This window comes from Saccopteryx leptura, chromosome 6 (genome assembly GCF_036850995.1).
Source record: "Saccopteryx leptura isolate mSacLep1 chromosome 6, mSacLep1_pri_phased_curated, whole genome shotgun sequence".
Taxonomy (NCBI): Eukaryota; Metazoa; Chordata; class Mammalia; order Chiroptera; family Emballonuridae; genus Saccopteryx; species Saccopteryx leptura.
In genome coordinates, this window is record NC_089508.1 from 154,618,075 (window position 1) to 154,641,218 (window position 23,144).

At 42.3% G+C, this 23,144-nt stretch overlaps 1 long non-coding RNA gene and 1 pseudogene across 1 annotated transcript in view; both read right to left on the reverse strand.

Annotated features, from left to right (window-relative positions):
* Nucleotides 1–23,144, reverse strand: part of LOC136376721 (uncharacterized) — a 432,865-nt gene that overhangs the window by 397,776 nt on the left and 11,945 nt on the right. The gene's annotated exons all lie outside the window — the stretch shown is intronic.
* LOC136375768 (activating signal cointegrator 1 pseudogene) lies at nucleotides 1,852–3,488 on the reverse strand (annotated as a pseudogene).

Sequence of the window (23,144 nt, forward strand, 5' to 3'; positions counted from 1 at the left end):
AGCCTAGGTTATTTGGGTCAATTTCCCACCAAAACAAAAAAAGACATTAAAATGTGGATAGTATGACTACCCTTTTGAGAACATTGAAAGTGAGAATACTGCAGTTTAAATAAGTAGGGCAGTTTAAAAATGGGATCCTGTCATCAGAGAGGGAAACACCAAAGCATCTTATGCCCTAGAGTGTTTGCTGATGCTGCACAGTTGTGCACCACTGCATTCACAGGGGGAGAGAGAAGGTCAGGACCAGGCCCATCTGTGGTGATAAATCTTATAGGAGACCTTTTCAAAGTTAAACTGTGTTCCCAAAGTGCTTTACTCTCAGGAAAGATAAACTAGGTTTAAACCCAGTTCCAAGGGACTGTAGAGACAGTGGCCCTATCACTGAAGAGAGTAAGAGAGGAAAAAGTAAGAGAAAAGAAAACATCTCTGACATACTGTGGTCACTTAGAACCTAGGTAAAACACACCTGGTAGAAGCAACACAAAACTTTGGAAGAAGACTCCTTCAATCTCAACTCAAGTAACCAGTCTACATAAATTTTCAGGGGCAATTAATAAAAATAATCAGGCACATAAGAGATAAAAGACAACATGACCGAAAGCCAGCAGAAAAGAACAGACCCACCTAGACCTCACACATTGAATTATTGGTTGCATTGGGGTGGTGGGGAAGAAACTGTCTTTAATTTTTTTTTTTTAAAGATTTTTATTTACTCACTTTAGGGGGCTAAAGAGGGGGGGGGGAGCAGGAAGCTTCAACTCCCATATGTGCCTTGACCAGGCAAGCCCAGGGTTCTGAACCTGCGACCTCAGCATTCCAGGTCAACACTTTATCCACTGCGTCACCGCGGTCAGCGTAAAGAACATTTTTTTAAGCACAGTGGTGGAAAACCTGCTGCTTAAAGTAATTATTCAAAGAACAGGAAAACCATAATGTTATGTAAAACTTTTCATGCTTCCAGGATGGACCTTCCCATTTTGGATTTCTCTAGTCTGAATCTTAAAGACTCTAAATTTCAAGTTTTCCAATTAAGCTAAAGTCCTTTGGCTCCCTCTGCTGTTCAAAAATGTACTTTAGTTATGTCAGTTCAATCTTTAATGATCAAAATAGAAATATGTTAAATGCACACATATGTACAAACACCACACCCCAAAATTTGGCACAGTCCCAGCAATCAGAGTTCAAATATTCCAGAATAAGTAATAACAAATTCTACCAATCCCACCCGTAATTGAAATAATTCAGTGGATAATGGAGGGTTTCTTCACCAAAAGCAGCAAACATAAGAAACATCAATTCTTCATTGCGGTTCCTTAGTTGTTCATTGATTGATTTCTCATATGTGCCTTGACCATGGGGCTACAGCAAAGCAAGGGACTGCTTGCTCAAGCCAGCGACCTTGAGCTCAAGCTGGTGAGCCTTGCTCAAACCAGATGAGCCTGCGCTCAAGCTGGCGACCTCGGGGTCTCGAACCTGGGTCCTCCACATCCCAGTCCAACGCTATATCTACTGCGCAACCACCTACTCGAGCAGCAGCAAACTTTTAAGGCATAAGGACCCTATATGTATTAGCTGAATTGTGGCAAATGCTTTTTATGCAGAAATGTGTATATACACGTCTTTCAAATACCAGAACCCAAACCATCACTACATTTTTTCTGTTTCTACCTTGGTCTTTTCTATCCCCAATGTTTCCTAATTAAGAGATTCTTTTCACAGCCTGACCTGTGGTGGTACAGTAAACAGTGTCAACCTGGAACACTGAGGTTGCCAGTATGAACCACAGGCACGTATGAGAAATAATCACTGAGCAATTAAAGTGATGCTCCTCTCTCTCTCTCTGCCCTGATCCTTAAATTGATTCTGGGACAAGCAGTCAATTAGGTCCACTCAGCCCAGTAGACAACCTGATGGATATTCGTTGGGAAATTCCACATCTTTCCCACGAAGAAAACGATATGTAGTCTGGAGTTCTGAGACTTCTTGAGGGGAGGGTCTTTTGGCTGTGGCTGCAATCCAAAGGCGTCCTCTGTGAGGGGTGTACCAGCTTCTGCCTTCCACCCTTTTAATCCCTCTGACAAGCAGAGAAGCCCAGGGCTGATGCATAGAGAGGCGCCAGCCACCATCGAAGCCTTGAAATTCATTATCCTGGATTCGCAACTGGTGCCGATTTGAGTTGAACTCTAGATCTGATTTTCCTGAATGGAAAGCCTTCTTCTGTGAGGCTGTAACTGTCGGGTCTATCCACTGGGGAGGGGGCTGGTACAGGTTGGGATTCACAAGAATTCCCAAAGGCTCTTCAGAAGATCTGTCCAATTGGGTCAGTGGTTGGTTCAAGGTTCCACTGGCAATGGCCTGTATTGTCTCATCTAGTTTGCTATGATACTCAGCTAGTGGATTTTCATCTTCCACGATCTTCCTTCCTGCAAAGTCAATGGTGATCTTCTTAGAGAGCCGAGAAGCATGTCGAAATTCTCTCAGTTCTTCCTCTCACTTCTGCAGAGTTTCCCGCTCAATTTTGGACAACCACTGGTTAGAATCACTGGCAAAGTAATCTGATTCATCATCAATTACCTGGGTCCTTCGAATGCTAGTTCTGTCAAATTCTAACAGTTTGTCTTTATGCTTGATAGCCTTTTCTAGACCAGACTTAAATCGCAATTCTTGATGAGGAAGAAGGTCCTTGATAGAGATGTCCACCTTTCTAGAATTTTCTGTCCCTGACATTAGCTTCCTGAGCAATTTCTGGCTCTTGTTTGAGTCACGCTGTAAAATATCCTGTTCTTCACGAGTACATACCAGAGTACCACAGAATAAGCAAGGGCCAGAACCCTCCTGTTCACAGACTATACGCCCACAGACCAGACCGTTATTGATCAGCTTGTGCTTCTGGCTCAGGCAATCACAAGGGTGGCGACCTGGGATCAGGACTGCAAGCTTGTCTTGTCCCTCTTTTGTGTATAAACTGACAAACTTCGTCTTCTTTTTTAAGGAGTTGCTGTTCTCTTGTGCCTTGGCCAAATCAAAATGGGTTTTGACCTCTACGGTTGTATCAGGTTCAGCAAATGCAGGAACTTCCTGTCTGTTTCTCCCTTTCTGCCTGCTCCTCTTTAGCTGGTCTCCTGATCGCTGCCCATCTAAAATTTCATCTTTTTTGAAGGACTGCTGCAGAGCACCAGAAATCAACTCCTGATCATTCTTTTGCCATTTGTCTATAAGCTCTTATATGAATTGACCTTTTTTGCCCTCACTTCCCTGAATGAGATCAGTAACGTATTCTCGTATCTCTTCAGCACTCTCAATTGACAAAACATACTGCATGATCTCCTCACTGACATCCAGGCCAAAAGTTTTCCGCAACTGCTGGGTGCACCACCCCACCAGCTGCTCCCGAGACACCGCCCCAGCCACCGCCATTTTCCTCAGCCGGAACCAGCTGGGCTGAGAAAGCCTTGAGTCCTGCACCGGACTAGTCCCTTCGCAACACCGACTTCGCTTGCGCGGGTTCCGCCAGGCTGCACCGCCTCGCGCCGTTGCTGTCTTTAAATTTTTTAAAGATATATTTGGTAACAGATTATGACAGGAAAAAAAGAATTAGTGAAAAAATATGAAATATAAGGGTGAAGAAATTACCCAGAATGCAGCATGGAGCTAGAAAAATATGGGGAAATGCAGAGAAGGAAAAGTTGCATTGGGAAGCTTAACATAAATATTTAATAGTTTCAGAAGGCAAAGACAGAATAAAAGGTGTAAAAAGAATGGGGCTGAGAAATTTCTAGAGCTGATGAAATATACATAGCAGGAGACATTAAAAGTCACACCTACACACATCATAGTGTAACTACAGAAAACCAAGGAGAAAACAGCTGAATAACAAAGAAATCCCTTCAAAGAAACAATAGACTTCAGCTGCAACAATGGAAACCCAAAGATTGGTGTGAAAACATCAGCATAGAGATAGAAAATAACTGTTAACCTAGAATTCTATACCCAGTGAAAATGTTTTTCAAGAGTGAGGACAAAATAAGCACATTTTAAGACAAAAATTTGTTTAATTTTTCACTGCTGACCCTCACTAAAGGAAATTCAAAACAATGCATTTTAATACAAAAGGACAGTGATTCAGATGGGGTTCTGAGATAGAAAAAGATGAGCAAAGAGGATAAGAAATAGTAGACAGACTGATCAGGCGGACCAGTGGATAGAGCATCAGACTGGGACACTGAAGACCCAGGTTCAAGGCCCCGAGGTCGCCAGCTTGAGCGTGAGCTCATCAGATTTGAGCAAGAGGTCACTCGGTTCTCTGTAGCCCCCCTGGTCAAGGCACATATGAGAAAGCAATCAATGAACAACAAAGGTGCCTCAATGAAAAATTGATGCTTCTCATCTCTCTCCCTTCCTGTCTGTTCCTATCTGTCCCTCTCTCTGTCACAAAAAAAGAAAGAAATAGTAGACAAATGTAAATGAAGGTTTTATATAAAACAAAATCTGGAGCCTGATCTCTGGTGGCGCAGTGGATAAAGCATCGACCTGGAAATGCTGAGGTCGCCGGTTCGAAACCCTGGGCTTGCCTGGTCAAGGCACATATGGGAGTTGATGCTTCCAGCTCCTCCCCCCTTCTCTCTCTCTGTCTCTCCTCTCTCTCTCCCTCTCCTCTCTAAAAATGAATAAATAAAAAATAAAAATAATAAAATGAAAATTTTTTAAAAATCTGGAATTAAAATAAGATAGACTTAAAATGTCAGACAACATCATAAGTCGAGTAAAAAGGATTGAAATATGTGATGGTAAAGGTTTTAATCTAAGTATATTGTAAAATCTAGAGGATTCAAAATAGAATGTAATTTTAATACTAGTAGATTAAAAATGAATTTTTAAAAAGTCAATAAAAAGTCTGGTAAAAAGTGGTTGTGACAGAGGGATAACAAGATAGTAGCTCTTAAGCCAAACATACCAGTATATACATTATGTTTAATTTCATTAAATGACAAAGATTATCAGTGTCTTATTCTCTCAGACTGCTATAACAAAATACCACAGACTGGGGGCTTATAAACATAGAGATGTGTTTCTGGAGGCCGGGAAGCCCAAGATCATCAGGGTGGTTGGATGAGGGCTCTCTTCCTGTTATTAGATTTCTAATTGTATACTCACGTGGTAGAAAAGACAGAGGTTCTATGAGGTCTCTTATAAGAGCACTAATCCCATTCATGAGGATTCCACCCTCATAACTTAATCACTTCCCAAAGGTCACACCTCCCAACACCATCACAATTAGTATTCCAACATGTAACTTGGGGGAACACAAACATTCTGACCATAACAGGACAAAAGTACAAAATACGCTGCAACAAGAAACTCATCTTAAAAAACAACAACAAATAATCAACCAAGTCCTGGCCAGTTGCTCAATGGATAGAGTGTTGGCCTGGTGTATGGGCATTCCAGGTTCGATTCCCAGTCAGGGCACATAGGAGAGGCAACCATCTGTTTCTCTACTCATTCCTCAACCTCTTCCCCTCTTGCAGCCAGTGGCTCAATTTGGTTCGAGCATTGACCACAGGTGCTGAGGATAGCTTGGTTGTGACCATCTGCCTCAGGCACTAAAAATAGCTTGGTTGATTAGAGCATTGGCCTCAGACAGGGATTGCTAGGTAGATCCTGGTTGAAGTGCATGCAGAAGTCTATCTCCCTACCTCTCGCTTAAAAACAAACAACTAAAATCATGGCCTTGGCTGGGTAGCTCAGTTGGTTAGAGAGTCATCTGATACACAAAGGTTGCAGGTTTGATCCCCAGTCAGGACACATACCAATGAATGCATAAATAAGTGGGACAGCAAATCAGTGTTTCTCTCTTCCCTTCACTCTAATATCAATCCATAATTTTTTTTTTCTAAAGACACAAAGCAAATAGTAAACAATAGAAAACTGGTGTAAGTAGCTCTATTTATGTTAGATGAAATAGAGGCTTTAAGTCACAAACCATTCCTAGAGACAAAGGGAATCATTACATTTTAAAAATAAAAGGTTCAGGAAAGGAAAACAGTGGGAAGGTAAAAATTTTAAGTTAGTATCTACCTAATGACATAACTTAAGAGTTGGCCAATATATTCAAACAAAGGAGAAATATAAAATCCAGTTACGATGGGATATTTGACACCTCTTGGTAATAGGACAATTAAAGTAAAAATTAATAAAGATAGAAATTTAAACTATGATTGAACAAGTGATCTAATAGATATATGTATACAATACTGCATCAATATATCAAACTTTTTTTTTTTTTTGAGAGAGGCAGGGAGAGAGAGAGATAGTAACATCGAGCTACTCCTGTACGTGCCCTGATTGGGGAATTGAACTGGCAACCTCCATGCTCTTGAACAATGCTCCAACCAACCAAGTTATCCAGCCAGGGCTTAATTTTTATTGATTTTTAGACAGAGGAGAAGGGGGAGGAGGAAGGGGAGCATTTATTGTTCCACTCAGTAGTGCGTTTTCTTTTATTTCCTTTTTTTGTTTTGTTTTTTGTTTCTTCTTGTGTGTGCCCTGACTGAGGATTGAATCTGCAACTTTGTTGTTTTGGAATGATGCTCTTAATCAACTGAGCTAATTGGCCAGGGCCTCAAGGGTAAATTTTTATTTTTGAGGAGGAGAGATAGTGAGACACACTCCTCTTGCATGCACCCTGACTGGGATCCACCCAGCAACCCCATCTAGGGCTGATGCTCAAATCACCCAAGCTTTTTTTTGGTGCCTGAGGCTGACACGCTTGCTTGGACCAACCAAGCTATCCTCAGCACTTGGACCAACACTCGAACCAAACAAGCCACTGGATGAAGGAGGGGAAGAGGGAGAGAAGGGGAAAAGGGAGGGGGAGAGAAGCAGATAGTCACTTCTCTTGTGTGCTCTGACTAGAAATCAAACCCAGGACATCCATAAGCTGGGCCAATGCTCTAGCCACTGAGCAAACCAGCCAGGGCAAATTTTTATTTCAAGCACACATAAAACATTTTCATAATTTGACCTACACAATGATACAAGTCAATTATATTTCAATAAAGCTGGAAGAAGAATATGCTAGCCCATAAAGTAAATCTCAAATTTTTTAAAATTAAAATTATACAGAATATGTTCTTTGTGCAATTAATTTAGAAAGTAATCAAAGATACCTTGGACATCCCCGTTATATTCAGAAAATTACAAATACATTTCTTAGTGATAATTCAAAAAAAAATATTTTGAGTGAATGATAATGAAAATACTACATATCAAGACTAGTGGGATATTGCTTAAGCAATACTTAGAAATTTATAGTCTAAAAAGATATTTTAGAAAACCAGAAAACCTAGGACCATCTGAAAAAGTTGGAACAATCAAGATAAGTCCCAAATAAGTTAAAATAAGGAAACAATAAAGGAAAGACATTTATGAAATAGAAAAACATACAATATAGAAGATCAATTAAGCCGATTGTGTGTGTGTTGGAAAAGACTAATAATATTGACAAACCTCTGGTGAGATTAATCAAGGGGGAAAAAATGCACAAATACCCAAAGTCAAGATAAGGGGACATATAGAAGACTAAATTCTTCCCTGTGGACATACATTGACTTTCTCCCTGATGCTGAGAAAATAACCCACTCCTAAATTCCTTGAGTCAGTTCTGAGAATAGAATGTAAGAAGATGAGCCTAGGTGGTTGGCTTGGTGGATAGAATGTGGCCCAGCATGCAGATGTCCTGGGTTCGATTGCTGGCCAGAACAGACAGGAAAAGCGACCATCTGCTTCTCTTTTCCTCCCTCTCCCCCTTCTCTCTCTCTCTCTTCTCCTCTTGCAACCAGTGGCTCCATTGGTTCAAGCATCGGCCCCAGAGTGGGGTTGCCAGGTGGATCCTGGTTGGAGTGCATATGGGAATCTGTCTCTAGCTCTCCTCCTCTCACTTAAAAAAAAAAAAAAGCCAAATTACAAAGAAATGACTAATTTCTGTAAGATTGTGATATCTACTTGACCAACGTCCACCAAAATTGCAGTGGGCACTGCTGCTGTTTCCCCTATAAAACCCCTCACATTCCTCACATTTGTTGAGACATTCTCTTTGAGGACTTGACTTGTTGCAACCACTTGAATAAAGCATTCGTTCCCTTGTAGTTGAAGTCTCAGAGAATTTCTAGTTTGATGTTATTTTACAATTTTATGCCAATAAATTAGAAATTTTAGATGAAATGAGGAGATTCACACTTGCTTTTCCAGCTTAGGCAGCCTGCCCACTCATGCTGTATGCATTTCGCTCCCTACCCCTTGGCAACAGGTGTGCTGGAAATTACTGCCGGTAAGGTTGGTGAAAGCCAAGCTTCCACCATCTTAACCATGACTGGTTTGGGTGAGTGTCCCTTAAGAGATCAAAGGATAGAGATCGTGGGGTGGGCAAGGTGAAACTCTGGAGGAGGGCAGAAGTTCCTCTGGTTTCGGATACAAACTTTAGAACCAATATTTCAGTGAATGCAGTAATTATGAATGTATTTATTTTCCTGCCAATAATTTCTCCATCTGGAAAATGAGGGAAAAGACCCAACTCACAAGTTTACTTTAAGAATTAATAAAAACACATTTTGTATTTTGTAAATCTCCATACAAATGTTATTGTAGACGACCTTATTTTTAAATGTTAAATGAACAAGATAATGAGAATGAGAACAAAAATTAATTAAACATTAAATAACAAAGTAGAAAGGATCAAAAGTAAGGTTGATATTTTGAGAACAGTATTAAAATCGATAAACCTCTTGTGTGATAAACAAGAAAGACAAAGTACTAATAATCACAACAGATCCCATAGGTTTTTCAGAATCATTTTTTAAAATTTCTAAACATAGACCCAAGGTCTTTGGCTCGAGCAAGGGGTTACTCGGTCTGCTGAAGGCCTGCGGTCAAGGCACATATGAGAAAGCAATCAATAAACAACTAAGGTGTTGCAACGAAAAACTGATGATTGATGCTTCTCATCTTTCTCTGTTCCTGTCTGTCCCTATCTGTCCCTCTCTCTGACTCTCTCTGTCTCTGTAAAAAAAAAAAAAAAAAAAATTCTAAGCATACAGGAACTTCCTAGTTATATTTTTGTTATTGCCTTGTGGCAAAAAAAAACCCTACTGTCTATGATTTCTATCCTTTGAAATTTGTTGAGACTTGCTTATGGCTCAGCACGTGTTTGACTTTAGTGAAGGTTCCATGGACACTTGTAAAGAATATATTCTGCAGATACTGGTGCTGTCACCTAAAGCCATTAGATCAAGTTTGTAATGCATTGTTCAAATTTTCTTTCTCTTAATGAATGGTTATCTGCTTGTTTTATCAATTAATGAGATAATTGTTGAGTTATCCATTTCTACTTATAATTCTGTGAATTTTGCTTTATATTTGAGGCCTTGTTATTAGGTGCATATTAATATGGAATTGTTATAGGTGAATTGAAACTTTAAGAAGTAAACATTTATCTGGCCTGACCTGTGGTGGCACAGAGGATAAGGAACTCTGAGGTCACCAATTGAGGCCCTGGGCTTGCCTGGTCAAGACAAATACAAGAAGCAACTATGAGTTCTGCCCCTCCCCTCTGCCTTTCTCTCTCTCTCTCTTCTCTCTAAAAGTAATCAGTAAAATCTTTAAAAATAAAATAAACATCTATCTGTAGTAATGATTTTGTTTACTTAAGCTCTCTTTAATTCTGGCAGTGATGACATCAGCTTCCTTTTGACCCTGTTACATGGCATATCTCCTTTTTACTTTCAGCCTTTCTGAACCTTTGTTTCAGATGTGCCTATTGAAAATAGCCTATAGTTAGGTGTTCTTTTAATTCAGTCTGATAACTTCTTTTAACAGGAACATTAGCCCTTTAATATATCATTTCTGATATTTAGGCTTAAGCTTATTCACTGCTTTCTATGTACCCCACCTGAACCAAGTTGTTATCTTTTTTCTTGCTCTCTTTCAGGTGAGTTAGAATTATTCTTTTAGAATTACAGTTATCTTATTATTCCATTTTCCCTAAATTGTTTTGGAAGTTATATACCTTATCTCTTCTTTTAATGGCCAAGAAATCAAAAAATTCATTCTTGACTTATCAAAGTCTAATGTTAATTGGTACTTTTATCTTCATCCTAGACAATATAAGATTAGAATTCTTTAACTTGATTTATCTCTCATCTTATATGCTATTGTTTTTGTGAATTTTAATTATATATATATGAAGGTATATAGCTATGTATTGCAATACATTATTACTGTTTTCAACACAAATTTTTATTTGGATTTATCCACATATTTACTATTTTAATTACTTCCCAGTGCCTCTTCAAATTTCCATGTGGGGTCATATTTCTTCTGTCTGAAAAACATCCTTTAGAACATTCTATCCTGTTACAGATAAAACTTAAAAATAGCTTTATTCCACCTTTGTTCTTAAAATATATTTTTGCTGGGAATAGAATTCTAGGTTGAGCATCACATTCTTTTGTCACATTGCAGGCATCAAGCCACCAATTTTTGACTTCCATTCTGGTGGGTGAGCAGTCCACTGCTAATCTGCCGGTTTAATGTAGTCTTTTTAAATGGCTTCTTTTAATATTATTTTCCCTCTGTTTTTGGTTTATTTCAGTTTTACTATAGGTTTAGATAAATCCTGCTTGGGGTTCTGTGGGCTTTTACATTTGTAGATTGTTCAGATGTTAGCTCTATAACATTCTCTTTATCATTTCCTTCTGGGACTCCAAATAAAGCTACTAGACATCTTTTGTGTCTCCTATGCCTGTTAACCTCTCATTTCCATCTGTTTGTCCTCCAATCCCACTCAGACTTCACTCTGGATATGACTTACCTTCTAGTTCTAAGTCTCTCCTTAGCTGTATAACTGCCATCAAATATATATTTTATTTTTCACTTATAGACTTTCTATTTGCTTTCCTCTTTTATAGCATGCCAAATTCTCAAACTTGTTGTTGTTTTTTTCCTTGAATGTTGCTATTTTCTTTCCTCCTTTTCCAAGTGAGAGGAGCAGGGAGATAGAGAGACAAACTCCTGCATGCACCTCAACCGGGATCCACCCGGCCATCCCTAACTGGGGCCGATGCTCTACCCATCTGGGGCCACACTCACCACCAAACTTTTCTTAGCACCCGAGGCGGAGGCTCTACGGAGCCATCCTCAGTGCCCAGGCCAATGCACTGGAACCAATCAAGACATGAGGGGAGGAGAAGGAAAGAAAGAGAGATAAGTGGGAAGGGGAGGGGTGAAGAAGCAGATGGTCTCTTCTCCTGTGTGCCCTGACTGGGAATCAAACCCAGTACTTCCACATGCTGGGCTGATGCTCTACCGCTGAGCAAACCGGCCAGAGCCCTTGAAAGCTGTATCTGAACATGTGTCAGTGGCTTTCTCTGATGCTGAGTGTGTCATACACCCCTGCATTAAATTCCTCTGTTCAAATACTTAGAGCTGTTTCTGTTTCCTGGCTAGCACCTGACTGCCAAGCTCTCAACCCTGAGTCTTACAGCTTTCCACAGTTCTTTCCCAGCTTACTACCCCTGTGTGTATGTGTGTGTGTGTGTGTGTGTGTGTGTCAAGACAGAGAGTTAGAAAGAGGGACAGACAGAAGGAAGGGAGAGAGATGAGAACCATCAATTCTTCATTGCGGCACCTTAGTTGTTCATTGATTGCTTTCTCATATGTGCCTTGACGGGGGGGGGGGGGACTGCTACAGCAGACTGTGTGACCCCTTGCTTGAGCTGGCGACCTTGGGCTCAAGCTGGTGAGCTTTGCTCAAACCAGATGAGTCTGCGCTCAAGCTGGCAACCTCGGGGTTTCAAACCTGGGTCTTCCACATCCCAGTCCAACGCTCTATCCACTGTCACCGCCTGGTCAGGCCCCTTCTTTATATTTTGTTAACTTTCAGCAAGAGGTAGTTCAGGAGAAAAAGTTGTGGTCTAAAGTCAAAATTTTCAAGTGCACCTAAACTGGGGTAAATTCTTTCTCAAAAGGCCCCTGGCCTTATTAAATAGTTTTTTAAATAACACTTGTGCGGCACACTGCCACATTTCCAATTCTTTTTCAGTTGGTCTGTTGTCCAGCAAGTTCATCTTCATCTTTCCACAAAACAATATCTGAGATACAGAGGTTAGCTATTTACTAATATCTAAGTCATCTTGAAAGCATTTTAACTATATAATATTTAAACTTTTTTTATTCAGAAGTCACTTATCAAAAAACAAAACAAAACTTTTTAGACCCTATCCTCTGAAGATACCATAAAACAGAAGGAAACAAGACACCTCAATGAGCACAAACCATGGAGCTCCTAGGTCAGGAGGCTTTTCTCCTCGCAAGACAAAGATCCACTCAAGCAGTTACAACAGAAATACTTGATAGCAACATTATGACTAATATTTTTCTTTATGCTGTGATCTTATCATGCTCCCCCTATCAAAACACATTTTCTAGTCATTTAGTTTATTTTGTTAGGACATATGCTGACTGGTGGGGCTTTAAGGGGCAACTTCAGAGCCTTCATCATCCCCACCTGCTCCTGTCATGGCCAGTGCATTTAGGAGAAGCCAGGGATCTGCCCTTGGACACACCAGCCCGTGGCTCAGACCACTCTCAACTGTGCCTAATTTGTCAAGAGTAGGGGACAGTGGACAAAGGCCATGTTGTAACATCACAGAACACAGCTTTGAGACTCAGTAGCCTTATACCTTTTGCTGTGGGGCCTCCACCTGGGGATCCCAACTCACCTCTCTTGCCTTTTTGACACCCTTTCTTTCAGATAATCCCATAAATGCGGTATTTCAAGTGGGCTCTGGATTGGTGAAAAGGGACCACAAAAATGCACCCTTGTAAGGTCACACTAAGTTTCTCATTAATTAACCAGGGATTCAAAATCTTATCAGAAGCAAGATTCTGGCTGAGGTGGGAAAGAAGCAGATTCAGCGCATCTTATTGAAGTTCCCCTTGGTGCCCAGGGGCCCTGATGGGATAGGATTCTATCAGATCTGGAACATTCATTTCTTGTCAGGACACAACCATTTTAAACTCATGGAAACATAGCTGTTCTAAAGCAGTAATCTCTGCATTTACACTTTAAGAAATGTATACAAACAGCAGGCTCTCACTGGTCCTAAACCAGACACAGTAAGTAGCATCAGGAGCATGGGAGGGGAAGTGCTGCCAACCATTTGCTTTTTTTTTAAAAGGTTTTATTTATTGGTTTTATATATATAGAGAGAAAGCCAGGGGAGAAGGGAGCAGGAAGCATCAACTCATAGTTGCTCCTTATAAGTGCCTGACCAGGCAAGCCCGGGGTTTTGAACCAGGGACTTCAGCATTCCAGGTCGACATTATCGACTGTGCCACCACAGGTCAGGCCCAACCATTTGCTTTTGTTTTTTTAACACAAAGGAACCTCACTGTAAATAACATTGATACATCTACATTTATATAATATTTTCCTTTCTGCAAAAGGACAAATACATCTTTTGACTTCTTTCTCATAATTTATTTAACCAGTCTCCTAATAAACATTTTGGTTGTTCTAGTTTTTTGCTACTGTAAACAGTGCTGTAATAAAATATATGTCCTCATCCTTTTCTGAAGGATAACTTTCTAAAGGAGGGATTGCTAAGTCAAATATATGCTTTTACATTTTTTGATAGATACTATAAAATTGCCCTCCAAAATTACTGCAAGAAGTTAGACATCCAACAAGAGTGTATCAGCCATCTATTTCCCCAAACCTTCCCCAACACTAGGTATTACCATTTTTCACTTTTGCCAAGCTAATATTTGACAAATGGTATCATGCTATTTAAAAACAATTTTTTTTATCTTGAAACAGTCTCAAAGAAGACTGCAAATACAGTGTAAAACTTTTTTGTCCTGAACCATTTGAGAACGGTTCTACAAGCATGGACCTCCAATTTCACCACCACACAACCATGAAAATTAGGAAATTAACATTTATTCATTACTACCATCTAATGCTCAGACCCTATCCAAGTTTATTAATTGTCCCAATAGTGGCCTTTGGAATAAGAAGATCCAGTTCAGAATTGTGTATTGCTAATAGGTTTTCCATCTTATTTATCTTCTTCAATCTAGAATAGTGCTTCAGTCCTAAAATAGTGGCTCTCAACTTGAGCAAGGGTCAGAACCATGTGTAGGGCTTGTTAAAATAGACTGCTGGGCCAAGAGTTCCCAATTCTGTAGTTTTGGGTGTCTGAGAATACCCATTTCTAGAAGTTATTAGGTGATGCATTTTCTTTTGGACTGGGGACTACATTTTGAGAACTGCTGTTCTAGAACTTCTTTACATTAAAGTCCACCAGCCCTGCTGGTCCCCAGGGACCTTATGAGGCAGTCAGTAGACCTGTGCACAAAATGGAAAGTGGAGATGTAGTCTTCTTAGAATGTAAAATAATGCTTCACACTACCAATAGGTAGTTTTTTGAAAGAGGAATTACCAAATGTGGTGTATTAGTTTTCCCATGCAGTTGTAACAATTTTTCATAATTTGGTGTCCTAACACAACATAAATTTATTATCTTAGAGTTCTGGAGATGAGAAGTCAGAAATGGGTCTGATTGGCCTAAAATTGTGTCAACATGAGTTGCATTCTTTCTGGAGGCTCTAGAGGAAAATCCATTTTTGCTCTCCCGGCTTCTACAGGCTGCCTGCCTCCCTTGGCTCATGGCCCTTTCCATCTTTAAAGCCAGCAAGTGCCAGACAATTCTTGCTCATGGTGCACATTGATACCGACCGATGTTCCTGCCTCCACCTTCAGTGATAAGGACCCTTGTGATTAGTTGAGACCCACTAGGAAATTTGAGAATGACACCCTCACTTCAAGATCTTAAATACCTGCAAATTCCCTTTGCCATATTCACAGGTTCTAAGGATTAGGATGTAGCCATCTTTGGGGTCTGCTGATCACAGTGGTGAAGACCACTAGCTGTCTACGAAATGATGTTTTTCCCTTCTTTGGGCACATAGCTAGACTACATTTTCCAGCCTTCTTTGTAGTTGGTTGAGGACATGTGACTAAGTTCTCTCCAAAAGAATGTAAGCAGAATTTTGAGTTCCTTCCATGCCAGGTCCTTGAGAACCTCCTGTGCATACTCCATATGTTCTTTCTGTTTTCTGGGGCCCTTGGAGGAGGGTGGAACATGGGTGCCTGAATGATCACCAAGGAAGGGACCACCCATTGAGCTGAACATCCATCTTGGAATGTTAAGTGAGCAACAATTAATTTTCTATACCATAAAAACTACACTACAAAGCCATTGTATTTTGGGTCTGCTTGTTAGAGTACTAATACACCAACAAATGAGAATATTTCTTCATATACCCCTGATTCCCAATGCCCATTTCTCATAAGGTCCAACCTCCTACTTCTCTAAAAAACTGAGGTAACCTGACCAGGCTGTGGCGCAGTGGATAGAGCGTCAGGCTGGGATGCGGAGGACCCAGGTTTGAAATCACGAAGTCGCCGGCTTGACCACGGGCTCATCTGGTTTAAGCAAGGCTCACCAGTTTGAGCCCAAGGTCACTGGCACAAGCAAGGGGTCATTCGGTCTGCTGTAGCTCCCTGGTCAAGGCACATATGAGAAAGCAATCAGTGAACATCTAAGGTGCCACAACAAAGAGTTGATGCTTCTCATCTCTTCCCTTCCTGTCTGTCCCTATCTGTCCCTCTCTCTGTCACAAAAAAATTAAAAAAAGAAAACAGGTTATCTGAAATAGACAACAACATTTTCACCTCTCTCTTTCAAACATTCGTTGACCAACAGGTACAGGGGAGATACACTGCTGAGACCTGTGCCACCTGCTTCCTTTGTCTCGAGGCATACATATCTTACTTCCATGTTGCCTTTTCTAAAACCAGTCTTTTTCAGCTATACTGCTCTATCTTCTCCAACTTTCTCCTCTCACTGGCTCCTCAGCTTCCACTTTCAAACCTGCTGGCCTTGATCCCAATGTTAAGTTGGTCTTGCCTTCACTCCACTGTACCATCAAACTCCTCCTCTATTCCTGTTTCCTTATGCTGTCAGACTCCAGGAAAGTCTAGGTGAAGCTCAGGCCTCAGCCCCCTCCCCACCTGTTTTCCACTGTTCAATCAGCTCTCCACTTATTTTTTTTTACAGAGACAGAGAGAGAGTCAGAGAGAGGGATAGACAGGGACAGACAGACAGGAATGGAGAGATGAGAAGCATCAATTATTAGTTTTTTATTGCATGTTGCAACACCTTAATTGTTCATTGATTGCTTTCTCATATGTGCCTTGACCGCAGGCTTTCAGCAGACTGAGTAACCCCTTTCTTGAGCCAGCAACCTTGGGCTCAAGCTGGTGAGCTTTTGCTCAAACCAGATGAGCCCTCGCTCAAGCTGGCGACCTCAGGAGTCTCGAACCTGGGTCTTTCGCATCCCAGCCCCAGGCTCTATCCACTGCACCACCGCGCAGGCAGGCCAGCTCTCTACTTTTGCTTATCAGATTTCCTGAGCCCTTCCTTGGTACTAAGGATTTGGCAAGAGTGAGAGGGTCCCTGCCCTTGTGCTGCTTCCTTCCAGCATATAAGACCATTCATTGCACAGGACAGGACAGAGGGTCAGAAAGTCTGGAGGGGCAGGGAGCAGAGACTGACCTGGTCTGGGGCTCAGGGAAAAACAAAATCTAGAGGCAGCCTTTAGGCCCAAGACTGATGGCTAAGGCAGAGTCTGCTTGGCCAAGCAAAGGAGGAAAACTTACAGCAAGCACTGCTGGAAGAAGGCTAAACTTGGAAGGCACCAGCAAGTACACGTGGTAACTGGGGTCAAGGACGTGTGCGAAAAAGAAAAGGAAGGTGCTCTGAGGGCAGGGTAGGTTTGGAGGTGGGGTAAACAGAAGAGTTGGTAGCGAGTGAGGCTCGCGGGGAGTGGCTGGACGAGTGGCTGGACGGCGAGTGCAGGCCGGAGTTCCACTGAGGAACTGGGCAGACTCGGCCCCAGGCCTGCCCGAGCCTCCCGGCCCCGCCCGCTTCGACCGCTCCGCTCTGAGGTCCAAGCTCCACAGGTCCCCACTGCCCCGCCACCTGCCCTAGGAAGCGGGGGCTCGAGTTTTGAGTAGGCCCGTTCGAATCCATAAAAGCATGAGAGAAACCAAGAAGATGGGGCAGCTGGGGCTCCCCTTCTCCCGGCTGGAATGGGAACGCTTTCTTCCTTAGCCGCCCCCCTTCTCGTGCGGTGGAGAGGGCAGCTCTGCAGCCGAGGAGTCCTGGATCTGTCGGCTCCCCCGGAGCCTCCCCAAAGATCTCAGATGTGAGCAGCGCAGAAGAGCTCTCGGCACCTCAAGTCTCCGCGCAAACCCTGTGTCAAGGGACTGAAACGCTGGCAGTCTGGCAGCTCGAGGCCACGTTCCTAGGGTGACGACTCCACCCTGTGAAGTTCCTAACTGGGAAAAAAGGCTGCCAAAAGAACGCGCTGTTTGTTCCAGCCAGCGCTTGAACGTGGGCTCCCCGTTTCCCAGGCTCTGTAGGGTAGGAGCCAGTTAGGTTCCAGCTAGCAAATCCTGGTGGTCTAATCCCGTGTTTGATTCTGCTGGCCTCTCTCATTTCCCCTCCCCACTCCCTTTTCTCCTTATTAAAACTCCCAGGTATCTCAAACACAAATGGTCGGTTCTTGTTGGACCCTCTCCCCTATTGCAGTCATTACTTAAAATTTATTCTACCACTTTAGTGTCAGCTGTGCTTTTCTTTGACATGGAAAGCAGTACTCCACCCCCATCCTACCCCCATCAATCAGGGGATGATTAAATCAGACCCTAAGGGACAGTGGCTTAGACAGATGAAGGTACTGAACTGCTGCCGTGGTGGACTGCAATGATCAGGGACCCGGAAGTGGGGCAACCTGAGACCCGTCAAACAGTATTCTTGTGTTAGATGAGGAGGATGAATATGGGGACAGCGAGCCCCCACCTCTACCCCATCCTAGTTTCTGGGTGAGAGGGGACTTTCGTGGTATTTACTGAGGAGTGAAGATAAAGCACATCCACTGTGAAGGCATTTCATGGGAACACCCAGTGACTACACTTGAAGCAAGATGGGATTTTTCAATCTTGGGATTCTTATTTTCTCTTGAAATTCAGAATTGTTTGGGGAATGTGGAAGTGTGGAAGTCAGATTGGGAGGGGGGAGTGGTAAAGCAGATGAGAGCTTCCTGCAGGAGGAGGTGGGGCCTGGCTCTGGACAGCAGCACCACCTCTCACCTCAGGTTCCCCTTGTTGAGTCAGAATGGCAGTGGCCAGGGACTTCAGGTACAGCCCTGAAGTGGAACAAGTACTTTTGCCTAAGTCACCTCAGTGATTTGAGCTTCTTTTTCCACTCTGGCAAACTAATCTTACCTAAAATGGTATTTAAAAAAAAATTTTTATGCAGAGAAACTTATTTATTTTTTATATAAATTTTTATTAATGTTAATGGGGTGACATCAATAAATCAGGGTATATATATTAAAAGAAAACATGTACAGGTTTTCTTGTCATTCAATTATGTTGCATACCCATCACCCAAAGTCAGATTGTCCTCCGTCACCCTCTATCTAGTTTTCTTTGTGCCCCTGCCCTTCCCCCTTCCCCTCTCCCTCCTTCCCTCTCGCGCCTCCCCTCCCCCCCTCCCCCCGGTAACCACCACACTCTTGTCCATGTCTCTTAGTCTCATTTTTTATGTCACACCAATGTATGGAATCATGTAGTTCTTGGTTTCTTCTGATTTACTTATTTCACTCCGTATAATGTTATCAAGATCTCACCATTTTGTTGTAAATGATCTGATGTCATCATTTCTTATGGCTGAGTAGTATTCCATAGTGTATATGTGCCACATCTTCTTTATCCAGTCTTCTATTGAAGGGCTTTTTGGTTGGAGAAACTTATTTTTTAAATACAAATTTAGATAGCACCCAAAAACAAGTGAGAGTGGTACTTCTTGGGTAGAGAGTGGGGTTGGGGGGTTGCCCACTGAGTCTTATGAACTCAAGGGATATGAATCACCTCCACAGACCCTCCTCTTTCCACTAGTAATCAGACCCCTTCAACAGAGTTTTGTCATGGCACATGCCCAGTGTCCCTTTAAGCTTCTGGTCAATGGGATGTGAAGCCAAATGGCAACTCTCAGGTGGTATCATGTTTTCTTTCTTTCTTTCTTTCTTTCTTTCTTTCTTTCTTCTTTCTTTCTTTCTTTCTTTCTTTCTTTCTTTCTTTCTTTCTTTCTTTCTTTCTTTCTTTCTTTCTTCTTTTTTCCTCCCTCCCTCCCTCCCTCCCTCCCTCCCTCCCTCCCTCCCTCCCTCTTTCTCTTCCTTTCCCCTCCCCTCCCCTCCACTCCCCTTCCCTCCCCTCCACTCCCCTCCCCTCCTTTCCTTTCCCTTCCCTTCCTTTCTTTTAGTAAGAGGAGGGGAGGCAGAGACAGACTCCCACAGGCTCCCCAACTGGCATCCAGCCAGTAAGCCCTCTAGGGGCCGATGCTCTGCCCATCTGGGGCTGCTATTCCATTGCAACCAGAGCCATTTTAGTGCCTGAGGTGGAGGCCATGGAGCCATCCTCAGTGCCTGTAGCCAACTCACTTGAGCCAATTGAGTTATGGCTGCAGGAGTGGAAGAGAGAGAGAGAGAGAGAGAAGTGAGAGAAGCATATGGGCACTTTCCTTTGTGCCCTGACTGGGAATCAAACTCGTGACATCCACACTCTGGGCCAACACTCTACTGTAGAGTCAACTGTCCAGGGCCTTTTTTTTTTTCTTCCCCAAGTGGTATCCTTTTCTTTAAAAAAATAAAATAAAATAAAAAATAAAAGCTGTCAGCCCTCTACTTTATCTGCCCCTTCTACCTGGCTGGGAAAAGGGTCAACTAGAGTGGCATCTTGAACCCACAGGTGGATACCATGTTATTGAGATGGCAAAGCCAACATACATGCCTTGGTCCCCAGGTGACTTCATGTACCAGTGCAACTACTGGTCTAGACCATCCACCTACCCAGCTCTGTACTGTTACCTGAAAGAGAAACAGGCCTGTCTTTTTAAAGCTACTGTGTTTGGGGATCTTCATGTACAGTGACTTAGCCAGTTACCTAACTAGGAAACCAGTGCTCAAAGGGGCACAATTTGATGACCTCTACATTACTTGCTCCAAGCCTTTAGCAGTGCTCAACTTATGGAAAGACATTTATTTATTAAGACACAGGTCCCCATGTGCCTTTGGCCCACTTTTAAAGTTTCCTCATCTCCTCTCCAATAAAGAAACCTGCAGCTTTGTTGCATGAGACAATCAGAAATCTGGTTCATCCAGTCATAAATGTAGATGGTAATTTATAAATTGATATAAGAACACAAAGCACATTAGTAGAAAATCTGATTTCTGTTCACTTTTCTCCTTGCATCATTTCCTGCCTACTCCCACCTTTCCTTTATTCTTACCACTCTTTCTCACTCCACCTTCCCCTTGGATTTCCTCTCCAGTGCCTAAATAAGTTGCTCAAACATATGACAGTCCATGGGTCATCAGCGATGGCTCATGGGACAGGAGAAAGGCAAAGCATCTAGGATGCAGCTGACTGCTGGCAACTCAAGCACCAGGACATGTTGAAACCACGTACGTGAGAGCTACACACTGTGGCAGGGAACTTTCTTCCTGTTGAGACATTGATAAACCTTAGAAGGAAAATGAAAAAGGTTGAGAGCCACCTGCAAATAAAGAGCATCAGTAAAAAGACAACTGTAAAATTGATAGATACGTGAATTCACCAGAACTTCCAACTGCCCTTTTGCTGTTCCGCTTGTCTATCTGACCCCACCCTTGCTTACTTACTTTCGCCCCTGAAGCAGAAGTTCTAAGAAGCTGGTCCACCGCCCCAAGGAGAAGTGTTCCAGGAAGCCAAAATCGTAAAACTGCAGAAGGGAGCATACCAGAACTGCTGACTCAACGCACACTTGCTCAAAGCTCTCCCCACCTTAATAAATTTTTGCCTCAGAATCTGTTTCAGTGCCCTTCTTCCCGGGAGAAGTGCCCGGCAGGGTTCCTTTCTTCCTTTCAATAAAGCCTGTTACTCTGGTCTTTCGGACTCCCATGGATTCCAACAAAAATGTTCAATGAACACTTTTTTCAAGTTGAACACATAAGAATTTCCACCATTTGTCAGGCATAGCTCCAGGTGTCTCACATATATGATCCCCTATAACAGAGTCAACAATACAATGGCTTAAGAATAAAGTACCAACTGATCTATTTACATAACCTGAGCTAGTATAATTATTTTCTTAGGTGTCTCAGTGTGGCTGATGAAAGATATAGAAACCCTACTTAAAGAGCAAAGGACTTTCTATCTACTCACTTTACATTCCAAAGTAAGCATTCCTGCCCTCAGTCCTTTTACAGATTTGCTCTGCAGACTTCAGAGAATGACCATCTGAAGCTGGGCTGCCCAAGTGGAGCTTATCATCAGTGCTTGCTTGCTTGCTTGCTTGCTTGATTTATTTATTTATTTATTTATTTATTAATGATAGAGAGATAGACTCCTGTAGGCACCCCGTCCAGGACCCACCTGGCAACCCCTGTCTGGGGCCAATGCTGAGACAAATGAAGTCACTGGCTTCAAGGGGAGAAGTGGGAGAGAAGGAGGGGGAGAAGCAGATGGTTGTTTCTCCTGTGTGCCCTGACTGGGGATCGAATCTGGGACATCCACATGCCCGGCTGATGCTCTATCCACTGAACCAACTGGCCAGGGCCGATTTTTAAAATGTTTTAATGTTAATCTAATTCCAATTATTAAAGAAAAGGCAAAGTGGAGGCTACAGTTTGAACATAGCACTAAACCAAACACTCATGAAATAAAAATTTCCCTGAAATGCTGATTCTGACCTTAAACAAAACTTAAGCTTTCTTAATTTCAGCATGACTTTATAGCTTCCTAAGAAGGAACTTCCTTACTTTACATGAGTATACAGTGCTCCTACCCTAAAAAGAATGTCAGTTTCTAGTAACCAATCATAATAGACAACAATGTATTTCCTCATTCACGCTTTGTAAATTGAGCTGTAACTACTGAACACCAAACTTCTAACCAATTCCAGTTTGAAGTCTCCCTGTTCACAATATTTTCTTGCTCTATAAAATATTCCTAACAGTAAAGCTCTCTAGATTTTCTTTTGACACCATTCTAGACTGTAAGCACAGAGACCAAGGGTTTTTCTTTAACTTCTTATTTTGAGATACTTTAGTCACACTCAGTTGTAAGAATACAGAGATGCTTTACCATATTTTTCCTCAAAAATAATATCTTGCAAAACTATAATACATTATCATGACTAGGATGTTGACACCAGTACAACCCGAAGATCTTGTACAGATTTCCCCAGTTGTATTTGTACTTGTATATTTGGTTCTATGCAGTGTGCACATTTGTAGGGTTGTGTACCACCAGTCACGATACAGAATAGCCAAGTTTGTTTTTTTTCCCCACTGTCATTTCCTCCAAAACATAGTACAATACCTGTCACAAAGGTTGAATGAATGAACGAATGAATGAAGTGGTATACTAGCTCAGGTTCTAAGATGCCATAAACCAGCAGTGCGAATATGATATATGTAATAGCCCAGAGGCAGAATTAGCAGGACAGCTGTGCCATCTGCCTTTTGGCCGGGTGACTGGGCATCCCAGTGTCCCTAGCTGATGGGTAGGGGGTGGCAGGTATAACCAGTCCTTACAAGGGCAACACATGAACGTGGCACACATTGCTTCCCATTACATCCCACTAGCCAGAACTTAGTTGCAAGGACAAGTGGCAAAGGAAGCTGAGGTCAATTTTATTATTTGCCTGCAATTCTTCCTCCCCTCCCTGCCCTTGGCAAGGTTCACCAAGATGGAGAGGGTTTCCCCATCCCATTGATGTTGGGCTTTGGCCAGTGGAATGTGGGTAGAAGGGACTATGTCAGTTTTGAGCTGAGGCCTTAAATAGCCCACTGTTTCTGCTTGTCCCACTGACACAGCTGCCTCCCTCAATAAGAGCGTGCCCAAGTTAGCCATTGGTCCAGAGGATGCGATACAAGTGGAACAGCCTCCATTTGTTCATGGCCTGCTGACCTGC